The sequence below is a fragment of the Triticum dicoccoides genome, chromosome 4B (assembly GCF_002162155.2).
Source record: "Triticum dicoccoides isolate Atlit2015 ecotype Zavitan chromosome 4B, WEW_v2.0, whole genome shotgun sequence".
Taxonomy (NCBI): Eukaryota; Viridiplantae; Streptophyta; class Magnoliopsida; order Poales; family Poaceae; genus Triticum; species Triticum dicoccoides.
Window position 1 is genome coordinate 541,758,381 of NC_041387.1, and position 7,012 is coordinate 541,765,392.

Genomic DNA, 7,012 nt, shown 5'->3' on the forward strand with positions numbered 1-7,012 from the left:
ACTTTAATCCATGTGTAGGGCAATTGTGAATCATTAATTTCGTCCTCTCTCAAGATTGTGCAACATATTCATGATCAAGTTGCTTAAAATTCATAATATCGTTTCTAAGAGAGATGGTCTTAGCGGGAGGAAAATACTTAGAGATAAAAGCATCTTTGCACTTATTCCATGAATCAATACTATTTTTAGGCAAAGACGAAAACCAAGTTTCAGCACGATCTCTAAGCAAAAGCGGAAATAGCTTCAATTTAACAATATCATTATCCATGTCCTTCTTCTTTTGCATATCACACAAATCAAAGTTGTTTAGATGAGTAGCGGCATCTTCACTAGGAAGGCCGGTGTCGGTGTAGAAAAGTAGGGGCTCTGTTTTTGACCCCTTTACTTGTGCACGGGCAGTCAGAGCCACCCGCCGTGGCCACGCATAACAGGGCGGGGAAGGGAAGCCAGAGAGAAGCCGAAGGCACAAGACAAACAAAGCAACGACAATGACCAAGGCCACAAAGATCGGATGGACGAAGCAGGTTTCCTCGGCAAGGACCCTTGTCGTGGCAGCCTCAGCAGGCCTGGCAAGACCCTTGCCAGGGCAGCTCGCCCACACAAGCTGAGCGGGCCACCTTTGAGCCCACTAATGCTAGACAAACGCATTGGGACAGGGCACCGGAGGCACCTCTGTGGTGGCATGCAGATCTTTGTGAAGACAAAGAATAGTCAAGATCAAATGAGGATAGGAAGGCAACAATCCTCGGCAGGGTTCTTATCGAGGAAGCCCACGAGACCCCCAGCAAGGTCCTTGCCGGGGATGACGGTGTGCGGTGGCAAGACCCTTGCTGGGCCACCCGACAAGGCCCTCACCAAGCACGCCAGCAGGGCCACTGCCAGGCCCACGCCAGCCAAGTCTCGGCCACTGTTCGCATGCAGCTGCCGACCCAACCAGCTAGGCAGGCACCTGCATGCCAACATGCAGCTCTTCGTGGAGGCTCCACCACCGCGCCACCTCAGCTGCTTGCCTGCCTACATGGCACCGCATGCATCGCTGGACAGAGCACGTGTCGAAGCAAGGAGGAGCGGCGACGGACGGGACGGGCCTCGCTCCCGTCCATGATAAAGTGAAGGGACACCTAAGCCTTGCATTAAATTTGTTTTGTCCTGTAATACCAGCGATAAGATCACAACACTGTAGGCCTTTTCACCTCCTGTGTGCCACCGTGGCAGCCCCTTTCACCTATAAAAGGAGGCCCATGGCATACAGGAAGAGGATTCGGCTCTTTCGAACATGGCAGTACCCAGAGCTAGTTCAAGAGCTCAAGAACACTAAATACATCCACCAAAGCAGGAACGTAGGATTTTACGCATCTTTGCGGCCCGAACCTGGGTAAATCCCCTTTGTGCTGTCTACTAGTCCCGCTCTTCTCACGGTCCCGCGCCCCACAACCGTAGTAGGGATTCTGGTGATCCCATAGGTGTCGTTTCCCACCGACATCTTTGGCGCGCCAGGTAGGGGGTGCGCAATTGTGAGAATCGGGTCTAGTGGTAGGCCTAGCAGTTCATCATCGCCACAGCTCCTGCGGAGAAGGCAGCCAAGAGGGCGGCATTGCCCGTTGGCGCGGAGGACACCGAGGCGGCGACGAGAGAGCTAAGTCATGCTGAATTTTAAGTTTTTTTCTTAGATATAAGGTTATTATCCTCGACGGTTTGGCCTATGTATGGAGAGCCTGTACGCAGAGGGGCCCTCCTGCAATCGGCAACACCCTCGTTCTGTTTCGAGTCCGCTCAATGGTTCGAGCGGTCGCGTCGAGAGCGGCAGGGTAGCCTTTCGCCATCAGCAACGCTCTCGGTTCTGACTCGAGTCAAGCTCGACAGACCAAGCGGCCGCGCCAAAGGCGGTAAGGTGCTTCGCCCGGCAACAAGCACACCCGGCAGGCTAACACTACTAGGAAAAAGCTTATAGACAGAGTAATAGCAGCAGCGTGGGAATGAAAGCCGCGCTACTACTATTTAGTAGTAGCACGGGTAAAAGCAGTGCGCTACTACTAAAAAGTAGTAGTAGCACGGGTCTACCGTTTCCACGCTACTACTCCCTCCGTTCCAAAATAGATGACCCAACATTGTACTAACGCAGAGTTAGTACAATGTTGGGTCATCTATTTTGGAACGGAGGGAGTACTAAATATCCCCCCATGACTGCTTATAGTAGCAGCGAGGGGTATAAAAGCCGCGCTACTACTATTTTCTAGTAGTAGCGCGTGCTGCAATTCCCACGCTACTACCATAAATTGACCGAATCAGCTAATGTACCCCACTTTAGCAGCCAGCGAAGCACCCGTGGCCCGCGCTACAACTAGTGGCACTACACCGCAACCTTATCTCCCATGTCCCTTGCCCCTCCCCCTCCATCGCCCCTCCCCCAACCAATCTTGCCCACACCACAGATGCCTCCTCTGCCCTCAAACAACGGCGACAAGGATGCCGGCAACCCGCGTCTCCTTCCACCTCCCCCAGCTCGTCTTCTCGCCGGCCGCTTTGGAGGAGCCTCCTTTTGCGCGCCACCGTGGCCGGGGTGCGGCGACCACCAGAGGTCCGCCGCCGGCAGGAGCTCCCTCCTTCTCCACTACGAGGCACCAGCAGAGGGGGACGACTCCTCCTTCCATCCCTAGCCGCGCCGTCCAACCTCTAACGCCGCTTGAAACCCTATCCCGAATCCGGCAGAGGTGCAGCAGCACGGGATCCCCTCCAAAAGTAGCATCTTCTTCTTCCTGTGGTTCTTCTTCTTCTTCCCCGGGTCTGATGTGTGTGTATGTTCGCGTGGTTGTGTGCAGGTAGTTGAAGGAAGGGGCGGGCATTGGAGAAGCTGCTAGGTGTGGGCCTGAAGCCATGGATGGATAGCGGACGGTGAGGAGGCACTGAATAGAGCGGCGGGCAAGGACAAAGTGAAGTTATGCGCACCGTTGTCATATCCCTCCTCCACCCGCTGTTACTGGAAGCAAGCGCAGTACCATCTCATCTCATCCACGAGGTGAGCTCCTGTCTGCGTGTCCGCGAGCTGCTTGTGTTTATGCCCATATCGTTTTTCTGTTCACGACACCCCCATGGCTGCCTACAGCCTCTGCCCACCTACAATCCTCATTGTTTGTTTAGTGCTCACTAACCCACATTGAACGATCCCAGTCGATGAATGAATGCATCTGGTCCAGCAAGAGGGGAGGGCGGAGCAGAGCAGGGCATACAATTCGTTTCTTTCCCATATACTTTTGCCTGCTTCAAGTACTAGTATGTATGAACATCATTAGAGGCTAATCTCCTTTTTGCCGGGTCATTGGATGCTAATCATAGTTTAAGACGTTGGTCGGTCAAGTCAAGAAAAACTAGTACGTATGTAGTGACATGTGATTCATCGGTCAAGTCAAGCAAGACACAGCTACACTCACTCTAAGTGACTCTGCCCTCCCCGTCCGGCCCTCGCATTCGCCACCTGCTGCTCAGCCTTGCCGGCCGGCAACACAGAGTTTCGTCCTGCACTATATTTCTTGCTCAATTGTTTTTAGTGCTTAGGTTGTACTAGTAGCAGCAGCACAAGTACAAGAAGGGTTTCAGGTTTCTCACTTGTGCAAAGAATAAGTTCAGTCAATCTAATATTCATACTTACACTGTAAATCCCTATGTACTTCCAGTGAATTCCCTTTGTAATGGTAGTGTTTGCAATGTAAAATTGCATTGTAAGATAGACTAATAAAAGACTGAAACTACAGTCCAAATCATTGTTACTTAACTGGAAATATTTAGACTGAAAATATGCACTGTAATTTAATGTGCATTTTTGCCCAGTAATGTGTATTCCTTCTCTTTTTGGTTGCCTGAATTTAAAGTGGTTTTGGACTGTAATTTTCAGTAATGTGTCACTTCTAGTTTACCTGAATATTTTTGTATTCTTATCAGTTTTGTGCCCCATTCTAAAGAAGTTTAGTAAATGTGTACGTCCCATTCTGTAAATACAATATTTTACAAACCATTTAGATACAACAACCTGATCTTTGTTTTCTTTTTCACAAGAGCTATTTTTGGCTTACATGAAGGGATACATGCTCTTCATCTTGCAGGTATGACTCATCCTCGCATTTTTACTTCACCTTTGTTTCCTTCAGCTTTTTGATTCTGAAATTTTAAGATAATTTGTAAGTACTCAGTATCACCTTCTTAAGCAAAGCTACTGTTTTTTGCTTGAATTACCGTGTTTTGTCTGACCTATGTATAGTGTCAATAAAATCTAAATTTCAAGATGGAGATACATTTTTTGGTGGCATCTTACATCACAGTAATTTACAACCAAGATAGGTTTACAATGTATTTTAGATAGCAACTATAATGCATAGCTTCAGATTTTGTCGAACACACATATGTATTTGTATGCATGACATATACTGGGGTCAAATAGAATAACAAGTAAATCATTCATTTTGTCTTCATATTTACTTGAAGGACTGCAGGTTCTTCATCTTTGTATGCCCTATGTATTTGCTTGTAAGCTTCGGTAGTGTTATCTATCTAGTCTGATTTATATACTCCATTCCTAAGCTGAAATATTTTTTGTAACTGAAATATATAGTCTGAGTTTCATTCAGTTGTTTGTCACTTTTTAACTGAATATCTTTGTGTAACTGAAATATTTGTGTACTTACAATGCCTGTCTCATAGGGCCCTTCCCAGCGAGACCCAAGTTTTAGTTGAATATCTTTTCTGACGATGGTCGTAGGATTTTAGAAAAAAACACTGTATCAGGAATACAAGTGTTTATGAAACTACTGTTGTTGGTTTAGCCAAACACCTCATAGTTTCCAAAACTACAGTTTTGTAGAAACCATAGTATTCTGATTGAGCTAAGCTAGACGTGTATCTCCACCTGTGGGAGTCAAGGTGTGTACGCTCCTTGTCTTTTTCACTTTTTAGATTAGATTGAATAACAAGAATTGCCAATCAACTGTAAACAACATTTAATTACCAATCTGCACGCACAAGACATATATCTTTCTCATCATTTTAAACAGTAACCATTGATACTCCAAGCATGGATTTTCTAATAATTACTCCATATATGTAGGCTGGCAGCGGTGTTTGCAAATCACCACGGAGAAAGTAAAGATCTCGAGCGGATTCCGTTTGTTTGCTCTATGTATAGTCTTTCGAAGCGCAGGAAAAAACACAAAAAAATTCTAGTTTATTTTACTGCCTTTTGTAGTAGAAGAAAATGAAAATCACAAAAAATATGTTTGTTTCTCTGCCTTTTGTACTAATGGAGACGGAAAGTCACAAAAAATGCTTGTTTTGAGGGTCGAGCAGTCAGTTGGTTTGTTGCTCATACAGAAATGTTTTTGGTTTTGGGGGGTTCGATGTGTACATTGTGCATCAGCATACACTGCTAGCTGCCCGTGGAGATCAGCACTAAAGAATAAACAAATCCTGGTAATTCTTTCATCTAGGATGCTTATGCCATCTCAAAACTATCAACCTGACTCATAGAATGATCTTTTTATTTAGGATTCATGGTTATTTTTTCTTTTTCTTGTTATTATGCATTACTATGAGTTCATTGTATTAAGATTTCTTACAACTTTAGGCACCTGAGCTATTTACACAAGGAGGGGACCCAGCCTTCTTCACGGCTCGCGGCAGTGTCTCCCATTGATTCGTTCGTGCAATAAGGAGGGGACTCGCCCTTCTTCACGTCTCGTGCAACAAGTAAGACCAGCCTTTGGCTATACTATTGATTCGTGTGCATGTGCTAAAAAGTAAGAAAATACCCTACTGGATTTGGACGCTGACGAGCACTAACAAGTTTTCACTTTCCTGACGTGGCCACAGGGGTGGTCGACGCGGACTACCGCTGTCTGGTGGCCGTCGTGCTCTTCAACCACTCAGAGGTGGACTTTGCCGTGAAGCCCGACGACCGCGTCGCACAGATGATCGTCCAGGTGATAGTGACGCCGGAGGTCTCCGAGGTGGAGGACCTTGATACCATCGTTTGGGGGGAGGGAGGATTGGGGTACACCAACATATGAACTCCGAGCCTTGGTAGATACATCTAGAGAAGTGGTATGTTTAGGCTGCTGGTGGAACACTAGGAAAGGTACCCACCTTTGGTTGTGTGCGTTTATTGTTAAATGCAATCACGTGATCTCTTGAAGTTGAGATGTTCAATGTTGCATCCATGAATGGTGCAAGTGTTAAGATGGTCCTGTGACCTTAATTTATTTTGCACTGGACGTGTCTCTCATCTTTATCCATGAATGTTGCATCTAATTTTTATTTTTTTAATTCTTAATTTGTTAGTAGTAGCGTGGGGGGAAAATGTGTGCTACTAGTATTTAATATACTAGTAGCGTGTGGTATAACAGATGCGCTACTACTATTCTGTTATTAGTAGCGCGGGTTTCAAATAGTAGTAGCGTGGGTGGCATCCGCGCTACTACTAACTTTTTAGTAGTAGCGCGGGTTGCACCCACGCTACTACTAACTTTTAGCTGTAGCGCGATACTAGTAGCGCGAGTACCCGCGCTACTAGTAGCAAATTTACTCGTGCTGCTAGTAGCCTTTTCCCTAGTAGTGTAATGAGGATCCGTTCTCAAAACGCCGCCATGGGTTTACGTGCCGGCAAGCCTACCCGGTCGACGTGGGGTGGACATACAAAGTAAAATCGAACAGGAAAATAACATGCATAATTTCAGGAGCACTGCAAAGTTATATTACACAAATTGCCGCAGTGGTTCTAACTAAAGATAGCATTGTCTTGGTCATGAACCCGCAGCGGCGATGAAGAATGGGGTGCCCAGTCCCGGCGTTGGCCCTCCAACCTCTTGATTTTGTCGATGCGGCTGAGGATGGGCTGGATACGCTCATTGAGCACCGTGATGTCGGCATCCTCCAGCAAGCTCTTCAGCACAGCTCCGAAGTCGAGGTCTGTGTGCCAGTGCGCAATCTTCGTGAGCATCCTGGTCATGGTCCCCCGGCAGAGTACCCG

General features: G+C 46.9%; 1 long non-coding RNA gene across 1 annotated transcript; it reads left to right on the forward strand.

Moving 5' to 3' along the window:
* The first annotated feature begins 2,374 nt into the window (after positions 1-2,374).
* On the forward strand, positions 2,375-6,268 carry LOC119291360. Its single transcript, XR_005142360.1, has 6 exons — positions 2,375-2,711; positions 2,820-3,016; positions 4,051-4,097; positions 5,096-5,457; positions 5,612-5,733; positions 5,857-6,268. It is a non-coding gene; the product is annotated as an uncharacterized LOC119291360 (long non-coding RNA).
* Positions 6,269-7,012: the final 744 nt, after the last annotated feature.